Here is a 10,975-nt window from a genome sequence, read left to right on the forward strand (position 1 = left end):
AAACCTGTTGCGTTTTCAGCTGTGTTAAGCAGACTTACTGACTAGTACCTCTGATAGGCCATTGCATTCACGTGCTCAACAGATATGATTGTGATTGGCTACAATGTTCAACGCTTGTAAAAACATGCTGTAATTAGCTGTAAACAAACACGAACTAGAGCGTTTGAAAGCAGCATCTATCAGCAGATGCTAAATATACCTGATACTCTGTACTACCACACTGCAGAAATGCTGGTACCTAGGGCTGGACGATATATCCTCAAATCAAAATCTCGATTAATTGTACATTTTACCTCGATTACGATTACGGATTCATTTTTTTTTTTGCCCTCATAGTTTACTGACGTGGTTTGTACTGTAAATATGCTTGACTATTACACCGTGTCTACACCAGACGCGATCGCAACTGCTCAAAGCTGTCTACACTGTAGACACGGTGTTAGGCTAGCGATGTGTTTTACGTTCGTAGAGAGCGGTTAATTAGGTGCGCTATTATGTGGTCGGATCCTTTTCTTCTCTTAATGGTTAGCATTGCTGTATTGTCAACATGTCTAATTGTAATGTTTGCAAACATTTTTATTCAATTAAAATTTGCAAAATCGCCCAGCCCTACCGACATGGGAAAATTACGTCGTGAGAGGTTCTGAATTTCGTTTTTGATTACTTTTAGATTAATCGTCCAGCCCTACTGGTACCGTCAACTTTTTTTTTTAGTGAGTGTGTATGGCCACTTTTTTACACCTGTTCAACTGCTCATTAACACAAATATTTAATCAGCCAATCACATGGCAGCACCTCAGAGTATTTAGGCATATAGCCATGGTCAAGACGATCTGTTGAAGTTCAAACTGAGCATCAGAATGAGAAAAAAAGGTGATTTAAGTGACTTTGAATGTGGCATGGCTGTTGTTGCCACACAGGCTGGTCTGAGTATTTCAGAAACTGCTGATCTACTGGGATTTTCACACAACCATCTCTAGGGTTTACAGAGAATGATCTGAAAAAGATGAAATATCAAGTGAGCGTGGGTGAAAATGCCTTGTTGATGTCAGAGGAGACTGGTTCAGCTGATTCAACAGGCACTCGTTACACACGAGGAACACGTTGAACCTTGAAGCAGATGAGCTGCAACACTCCTGTCAGCTGAGAACAGCAAACTGAGGCTACAATTCACACGGACTCACCAAAACTGGACAATAGAAGATTGGAAAAAAGTTGCCTGGTCTGATGAGTCTGGATTTCTGCTGCAACATTCAGATGTTTGGGTCAGAATTTGGTGTAAACAACATGAAAGCATGGATCCATCCTGCCTTGTATCAGCGGTTCAGGCTGATGGTGGTGGAAATGTTGTGAGGGAGATTTTCCTGACACACTTTGGGACTCTTAGTACCAGTTGAGGATCATTTAAACACCAAACTCTACCTGACCATGTCCATCCCTTTATGAACATCTTCTGATGGCTACTTCCAGCAGGATAACACACCGCCACAAAGCACAAATCATCTCAAACATGACAGTGAGTTCACTAAACTCAAATGACCTCCACAGTCACCAGATCCATGAAGAACTAAGGCAGTACATTGTGTATAAATTTCTCTGTCACACCACATTGTGACAGCACTCAGAGATGCATTGTGGGACTGAATCCCTACACAATAACAGACAAAAGGGTAAAGCAATGTCAGTGACAATGCCAAAATTAGCAGCAACAGATATTCCCTGGGCCAGTAAATCATCTCCGTCTGATACCTGCACAGAGACACAGGACAGCATGCAACACATCTGGAGAAACTCTATCAGGGCGTCTCCTTCACCAGCCTGCAAGATGAGATTGTGTTGGGGTGGATGCGTGCATACATTCGACTGAATGATGGATATATATACACCTGCTCAGATTTTATGTGTATTCATGTCCTTTAGCTAAGAACAATGTCAAGCTCTCAAGCCAAAGATCAGGATACAGAACACAGCCAGAGGTTAAAGAGGGCGTTACACAAACTGCCTTGCAAATAAAATGAATGTCTCTGCAGCGTCCAACCACACAAATCAAACACTTTTCAATGAGATAAAGACACACAATAAAATTAACTTGTACACATAATAGAAGTGGCGTTCACACCGTTTAACTTTATGCACCTTCCAATGTTACACTAAAAAAATCTTGGGTTATTTTTTCTACCCAAGTCCTGGGCTGAGCATTTTGGGTAATTTTTTGGGGTTATTTTTCCAGTGTTTGGGTAGTTTTTGTGTTACCCAGCTCCTGGGTCAGATGTAACAACCCAGTGTTTGGGTAGTTCTTGTGTTACCCAGCTCCTGGGTCAGATGTAACAACCCAGTGTTTGGGTAGTTCTTGTGTTACCCAGCTCCTGGGTCAGACGTAACAACCCAGTGTTTGGGTAGTTTTTGTGTTACCCAGATCCTGGGTCAGATGTAACAACTCAGTGTTTGGGTAGTTTTTGTGTTACCCAGCTCCTGGGTCAGACGTAACAACCCAGTGTTTGGGTAGTTCTTGTGTTACCCAGATCCTGGGTCAGATTTAACAACCCAGTGTTTGGGTAGTTCTTGTGTTACCCAGATCCTGGGTCAGACGTAACAACCCAGTGTTTGGGTAGTTCTTGTGTTACCCAGATCCTGGGTCAGATGTAACAACCTAGTGTTTGGGTAGTTTTTGTGTTACCCAGATCCTGGGTCAGTCGTAACAACCCAGTGTTTGGGTAGTTCTTGTGTTACCCAGATCCTGGGTCAGACGTAACAACCCAGTGTTTGGGTAGTTTTGTGTTACCCAGATCCTGGGTCAGAGTAACAACCAGTGTTTGGGTAGTTTTTGTGTTACCCAGATCCTGGGTCAGTCGTAACAACCCAGTGTTTGGGTAGTTTTTGTGTTACCCAGATCCTGGGTCAGACATAACAACCCAGTGTTTGGGTAGTTTTTGTGTTACCCTGGGTAAAATTAACCAACATGTGTATATTTACCCAGCCTTTGGGTTAAAAACAACCCAAATTTGGTTGTTTTTAACCCAGTGTTTTTTAGAGTGTAGTGAAGACAGTGGCGGTCAACTGACAAATATGGATATATGAATAAAATGGGCTTTTATTAGAAATTGGTTGTTTGACATGAAATATGTTTGCAATTTTCACGTCTTGTGGTGTGTGTGACGTACAAATCAATGCAAAACTATTTTAAGCAGCATTTGCTAATTACTATGCATGCATCTTTTATGAACTACATGGAAAAGTACATTTCATTTGTCACACCGCAGAACAATTTAAAACAATCTGATGAAGGGCAAAAATGGGATTAAATGGTCACTGGTTAGAGGACCTAAAATGTACTTTCCCTTATACATAGATAAATCTTGAATTTGACCGAAGAAACATCCAAGAACACATTATGCAGTATCTACTCATCTCACTGTTCATTTAAAAAAACAAATTTAGAATTAAAGTAGCTGCATTATTTAATCTGCCTGCTAAATAAGCATGCTTGATACCCGACAAAACACTTGATTTTAAAACAAGATTTAATTTGCCACATTCCAAAACCAACAAAAAACATTCATTGTCATGATACTTGTGTCTCCGCCAAATGACAACAGTTACACAAATACGGTCTGAATAAACAAACAGGCTTGTTGTGGCGTAAACCAGCAGCTGGCAGAGATCTGCTCTGATGATGCCAGTCACAACTGTTGGTCATTAACAAGTACAAGAGAGAAGAAACGGGTGACTGATTACAAACCAAACACAAATTCACATTGCTAAAGATCCATACATTAAAAAAATGCTTCTTGCCAACCTATTAGTACCTATTTCTTCTCCAATGCACCCAAACCAAAAGAGCCCTCAAGTTCCTATGATATTCTGGTCTCTATATGATTTGAGTCCGTGGATTGTCCATTTTATCGTTTGCCAAGGAGTAAAAATAATGATATCTCGAAAGTAAGACGCATGATTTGAAGAATGATTCACGTCTGGAGTGCAAACATGTTGGGTGAATTACATACTGAAGTGTTGGAGTCAAAGGTTTGTATAAATCACTAATGTTAACTATAAGCATTAGTAATAGAGACTGTTGCCTTAGGAAAGGCCATTTTTGATGGGCTCCATTATTTGTTAACTGAGTTGCCAGTAAACATGAAGAGCAGATGGCCTCTACTAATCCATTTCATTTGGAGTCCATCTCGTCTCTTCTGGTTAAACATGAAATATCCTTGTAATATCATGCAGTGAGAGTGATAACAGTGATAAACAGTTGTCTTGGCATCCTTTGGTCCTGATTGCCACATCTCAAGATATTCTCATCCTTTATCCAGTGGATTAGAAGCACGACTAAGATTCGTATGTTTGAGAAACGCTATCTTGTATTCAATACTAGACTGAAACACATTTCCGCCACACTAAAACAATGCACATAACCCATCATAAAGCATACTAAATAGTGTTAACTTGATTCACATTAAACAAAACGTTCCTGCTTGACGTGAGGGTAGCGAGCAGCTGTCCACCTGTCCTGACAGATGTTATTTTCAAGAGGAGTCTCCAAAATGAGCTTTAATTTCCTGTCATTATGTTATGAAAGAGTGCAACGCAAGATAAACATCCTTCTGCAGTCAATGTGCCATCTAAGCCCAGCGATGGGAAGACGAACTTCTCGTTTCTCCCATAAGGCAACAAAGAGGAAAACTTAAACACGCCAATAACATACCCAATGAAAATACACAATTTACCTAAACTAGTCAAGTCACATTTATTTATAGAGAGCACATTTTACAATACAGATTGTTTCAAGGCAGCTTTATAGCAATAAAATGAAAATAACAGTGTTACTGTGGAAAAAATGTAATCGATAACATTGCATCAATTTTAAAAAAAGACTTCACAAATAAACAATAGTGCCATTATTCAGATTCAGAATTCATTCAGCTCAAGAATTCACAGTGTCAACCTTGGCAAGTTCTTCAATTCTAACTCTCTTTAAACAGAAACTTGATTTAACAGTCTATGATGAGACTAATTAATACACACATTGACTGATGTCATAGTCAATCAATGTCAATATTCTTAAAGGGGTCCTTGATTATGATTTCACTTTATAAACTTTAGTTAGTGTGTAATGTTGCTGTTTGAGCATAAACAACATCTGCAAAGTTACGACACTCAAAGTTCAATGCAAAGAGATATTTTCTTACAGAAATCGCTTTTTAAGAACTACAATAAACGGCGGTAGGGACTACAATGTGCTTTCTTCCCGGGTTAGTGGACATCACAAACCCTAAAATTTACATAAACCCCGCCCCCGAGAACACTCAACAAAGGGGGTGAGGCCATGTTGGGCTGCTTTAGAGAAGAGGAAGAGTTGTTGTAGTAGAGTGTTGTTGACATGCCGTCATTTTACGCCGGACTGCTTCACAAACGAGGGTCAATTCAATGCTGGATTTGCACTAGAGATCGACCGATATATCGATTTACCGATATTTTCCCCGATATTTAAGCATTTTACCATAATCAGATATCGGTTTTGTAATATCGGATTTACAGATAAACGCCGCCGTCTTGTGGGTGTTTTGAGAATTGCGCAGGACGCCATTACAGCGCATCTGAGGGGAGACGAGACAACGGCGTGCACAAGTAAAGTATACTTACCTGCTTTGCTGTAATTAGTAAACTTTATTTAACATAACAGCCATTAACGCACAAATTAGATGTGTTACATAAATGCCTGAAATGTAGCTAGTTTATGCAGCTTGTCTCTAAGAAATAGAGACAAGCTCACGGAGTCACGTAAGATAATCCGTCAAGTCCTGTCACAATAAAGATGTAACTTTGCATGAATTAAATAATACAGCCATGAATGAGCACATGTTGGAAATAAAAGCGCTGAATTTAATTCTCTCTCTGTTGTCTATGCTCATCATTAGTCTCGTGAAGTCGTCTGCATTTTGCTGTTCACTCAGCAGGTTGATGCTCAGGAAATGCTCTTCCAGCACGGGCAACTTTTAATAAGATTCACTTGTTTAAAACACCGTAATTATATAAACATTTACTATATAACCATTAATTCGCTAATAAACATCCAAGTAAACGCAACTCTATGGAAATTAATTATTTATTATCTCCGCGAGCGATCGCAGTTAGAGTATAGTTCTGTGTAAATGCATAGATAAACAACGCTTTGTCAGCAGATATTTCATAATCTAGAACGACAAAAACATTATTAATAATTCTGATATAACATACCAGTTGAGAAATGCAATAAAATACCGTATTTTGTTTGTTATATTCCAATATTCCAGAGAATATTATTCAGTTATTTAACATTATCCAGCTAATTATTCTTCACTCTTTAGCCAATTAAACAGCTTATAAATCTACTAAAACTGTAGTTTAAAATGAAGTATTACATTTCTGCAAAGTTGATATGACTCCTGTCTTTAAATTTATTTTCTCCATTTGAAAACATTAGACATTCTACATTTATTTTGCTTACATTAGTGTTGCTGCTGATGCTTTTTATAAATACAATTATTTTTGTAATATGAAGATTAAAATTAACATGAAAGACTACTAATTTTCAACAAAAACAGTTTAGTAACAGTGCACTTTTTTATTTTTTGCACTTTCAGACCCCTCTATTTATTGGTGTATAAATAAGATTTGTTTTGTTTTCTATGCAAGGAGGGAGTGATTGTTATAAATAATAAATGGTTCTGCATATTGGTTATCGGGCACATGAACAACACACAAATTATCGGTATCGGTTCTAAAAATATCAATATCGGTCGATCACTAATTTGCACAAAAGATTAACATGACGGCACATGCTAGTGGATGAGTTGAATCAACTCCACAGCAACTACATAAATTTATCCACTAACCATTCAGAAACGTCCTAAAAGTTGTAACTTCTTCCTGAGTCTCTCCATCAGTGTCGACTCCGGTTTGAACAATGTAAGGCTGAACACCGTTACTGACAATCCTCATTTTGGCTGCGTGAGATTCTCCAGCTTTGTTGTTGTTGAGCAACCGAAGCGCGAGCTGTTAAAGCTCCGCCCTCTTCTGGAAAGGGGGCCGGGAGCAGCAGCTCATTTGCATTTAAAGGGACACACACAAAAACAGCGTGTTTTTGCTCACACCCAAATAGGGGCAAATATGACAAGCTAATATTTGACAAGCTCTAATTTTGTTTTTGGAGGGCTCCTACAATAGCTTTACATACATTCAAGGTCAAAAAACATGTTAATTTCCTCATAATATACATTGCACATTTCTCAAAGAGTCTGAAAACGGTTTGTTTGATGATTCAGTCTCTCTAAAACCCGAACCTACTCTGCTCTGATTGGTCAGATGGCCCAGTCTGTTGTGATTGGTCTATCACTTACAGCGAGCATCGGAAACAAAATGTTCATTAGCATATCGGAATTTCAGCTCTTCCTGATCCGAACAGTAATGATGGCTTCGGTTTTACCATAACAATCTCATGCTTTGGATTTGCTTTGGCAGCACAGAAAACAGCATCTTCTCAACATGAACAACACAAACCAAACTCAACTAGTGTTTGAGGGCGGGGCAAAGTAGACATTGTTCATGGGCAGCCAATAAAGACCATAGGCTGGCACAATGCAAATTTGTTACAAACCTACGTAGGTTTGTAAGTTTGAGCACGGAATCTTGGGACATGTGGTCTTCACCTCACAGCCGGTGCAAAAGAATTGGGACGGGACTCGAGCAGAAATCATGTTCATGGATGCATTATTAACGTTACTGTAGTATGAAGCAGAGCAGGACAGTGTTGTGGGAGCTGAACGAGGAACGATTGCGCAACACACGCCTCACGCAGCGGAACTTTTATTATGCCACAGTCGCCGCGCGCTTCCGCTTTTCCGGTCATGAGTATGAGGTAACGCAGCTCTGTTTATCATATTAGATACATTTGAGTGTTGAAAATGATGTTATAACGTTACTCTGTGCGTTCGCTCGGCGGCTGCTGTGAGACTCTTGTTGCACACTGCAGTAAGATAGATCGATTTTAGAATATCATATTAAATGCTGGATGGCTTGTGTTGATAAATAGCATGCCATTAATTTTAAAACTTATTGTACAATGGAGAAAATTCTGTATTACTGTTACTAAAAATAAAGCTGCATCTGATTATGCTATGTTAGCTACTTGACAAAATAGTGTTTTTCTCTGAGGCATGGTAAAGCATGGTACTCGCAAAAAAATCAAGAAAATTAGATTTAAACAATAAGACTAAACGTGTTGAGTTATATAACAATAATTAGTTTTCTGTCTATAGATATATCAAAACAGTTGCTCCCTTGTCTATTAAAACGTAATATATTAAAGCATCTTTGATGGTTTCTACAAAATAAAACCGGAAACCGAGGGTAACGCGGATATGACGCAATTGACAGGCAACTTCTCACACGTCCCGGAGCCTTGGTTAAAATTGCAATTTTCTCACGATTTACAAATAGTTGGAAACATTTCGGACATTGTAAGTACTCAAGTGAACAAAGTATATAACACTGGCCTAGTGGTTTTTGGATATTTTACTGCAAAAATCTTACATATTGCACCTTTAATTGTTGTGCACTTTGATCTTTAAAATTTTGCAGATGTTTTACAGCTATATTACACACTGCATGAAAGGCAATATTCAAAAAAGTATAATAGGGTTCACTTTAACAATGCTTTTTTACCCCCACCGTCTGCAACTAAATCACTTTTCAGGGATATAAACATTCTGATAGCTCACACAGTGTTTGTTTAATAAACTAGAATATGTCTATGAAGTATAAAGGCTTTCCAGGTGGTTTTCATCTTCAGAGACAGGGATGCAATATTGTTTGCTGGTATGAAAGAACTGATTTTCTCCTGTCCGTGTCCCTCATGTATTACGGATGATACGGCTATAAAGAAAATGGCTTTATTAACCTTGACACCGCACCGCACAAGGACTTGGCTGTTTAACTTGTCTAATCAAATGTGCAATTATCTGACCACAATCGGATACGTGCTGGCTGTTCAGAAGACAGAGAAAACAGAGAAAAAGTCCTTTGAGTGGCACAACACAAAGACTCATGCATTAATATTTACACTGTTCACACAGATATGATTTCTTTGTTTAGAGCAGAATAAATAATGACAGCTCATTATTAACTAAGACGCAGCAGTTCCTTTCCTTACAAAGAAATACCATGGTGGAGTAATAGTTTCAGATATGATATCACTGCATCATTAACATATTCATCTACATGGTACATAGAAAAATACAATGAAATTACTATGGTACATGTCCAAAAGCATATATGGCATTACCATCGTACTTCTTGTTTGTGTTATCAGTGGTTTTCACAAAAGTAAGCACAAAAAGTGTTATGGATCAAAGCCTAAAGCAGGGGTTTTCAATATTTAAGATGCCACGGACCCACAAATGCGATGTGTTATTCAAAAATCTATAAATGTACATCTCATATCAAGTAGTACACAATCTGTCATTTGTCATTCAAGCATCATACATAAAAACTGCAACCAAATAATCTTAAAACTCCTAATTCTGCCTTGCAAAACTAATGAATTGGTAACATGTGGTATGGATTATCACTTCAATAAAGAAAATTTTGACAATCCCATCATCAAGTAACTGGATTGTTGATCTATAAGAACATTCAAGAGCCCTCTAGTGGATTTCTGACAGCCTGTGTTTAAAATCAACTTTATTTTGAGTCTGCCTTTGTGTTATTTAAAGCACAGTCCCTGTGCTGCATTTGAACCCGATGATAACTCCATAGGTACAGGAACAGTCCATGATAAAGACAATAAATATGCAAAATGACAAAGTGCATGTGTCTGATAAACATGCAAATGTGTGGTATCTTCACCTGAGTTCTCAGTATTGTTTCAAGGACGCCTCCCAAACAGCAGGACTTTCTCAGTTCCTAGTGAGCTGTCAGACAGACATCATTTCTGGGCATCATTAGCGTTGACAACAAGGAACGCGCCCAAAACGACCAAACCTGCTGCACGCGACTATGACGCCTAGGTAGGCAGCTCACTAGGCTGTAAGTCACAATCTAAGGGTTTATATTACCAAAACTAAAACATATTTAATGAACTAAAACTAAACTAAAAGAAACTCAACGGACGCTATTATTACAAAAATCACAACACAATAAGTAAGCGGCACAAATAAACCTTACCTTCAGCATTCAGAGTAAAAGAAAGTCCCATAATGTGCAGATGAACGCCAATCTAATTCCTTAAAAAAAACACAAAGCCAGTGATTTGATCATATTCCATACAGAAACACTTGGATGTTCTCAGAGCAGCTGGTATCTTCACCCTCCACTCACTCAATCCAAAATACTGCCGTTTGTTCGGATGGCATGAAGCCGGTCTGTGGCCCCGCCCACCACGCCAGGTGATTGGTCGAGCTGTTGCCAAACTCCGCCCACGCACTTGTTCACAGAGTGGGCAAGAACATAAATATACAGTAAATAGACTTTTCAGTGCAGGTATTTCAGACAACTTTATGGTTTTCACACCAGGTCATTTAAAATGAGATTGTTTGCTGTTTGGGTATTTATGGATGAAATATTCTTGGATATCAGTTTAATAACAACTATAAACTGAAAACTGAACCTGGAGTAATAGTGGCCCCAACTGGAAGACTGAGGCAAATCTTCTTTACAGATTTTTTTTAGTCTTAAAAACAGATTATGATATATATATATATATATATAAATATATATATATATAAATGCACACATATGCATATACATATATAAATAACGACGCACACCGACCACAGTTCATGTGTAACTATGCAATAATTTTGATGCAATATTGTTAATAGTGAAATTTCTCTTTGTGTTGTTCTGTGGTTGTTGTTAATAATAATAAAAATATTAATAATAATAACAAGAAGAAGAGGAGGAGGAGGAATAACTCAAATATATTTATAAAATATAT

General features: G+C 38.2%; 1 protein-coding gene across 5 annotated transcripts in view; it reads right to left on the minus strand.

The window, feature by feature from the left end:
• The window catches only part of LOC127524783 (signal-induced proliferation-associated 1-like protein 2), a 150,249-nt gene extending 139,878 nt beyond the window's left edge, over positions 1 to 10,371 (minus strand). For 4 of the 5 annotated variants that reach the window (XM_051916667.1, XM_051916669.1, XM_051916668.1 and 1 more), the window contains exon 1: positions 10,204 to 10,371. The gene's annotated coding sequence lies outside the window, so the exon portion shown is untranslated. The remainder of the gene's footprint in view (positions 1 to 10,203) is intronic. The other variant, XM_051916666.1, reaches the window with a different exon arrangement.
• Between the last annotated feature and the right edge of the window lie 604 nt (positions 10,372 to 10,975).

The sequence above is a fragment of the Ctenopharyngodon idella genome, chromosome 13 (assembly GCF_019924925.1).
Source record: "Ctenopharyngodon idella isolate HZGC_01 chromosome 13, HZGC01, whole genome shotgun sequence".
Lineage (NCBI taxonomy): Eukaryota > Metazoa > Chordata > Actinopteri > Cypriniformes > Xenocyprididae > Ctenopharyngodon > Ctenopharyngodon idella.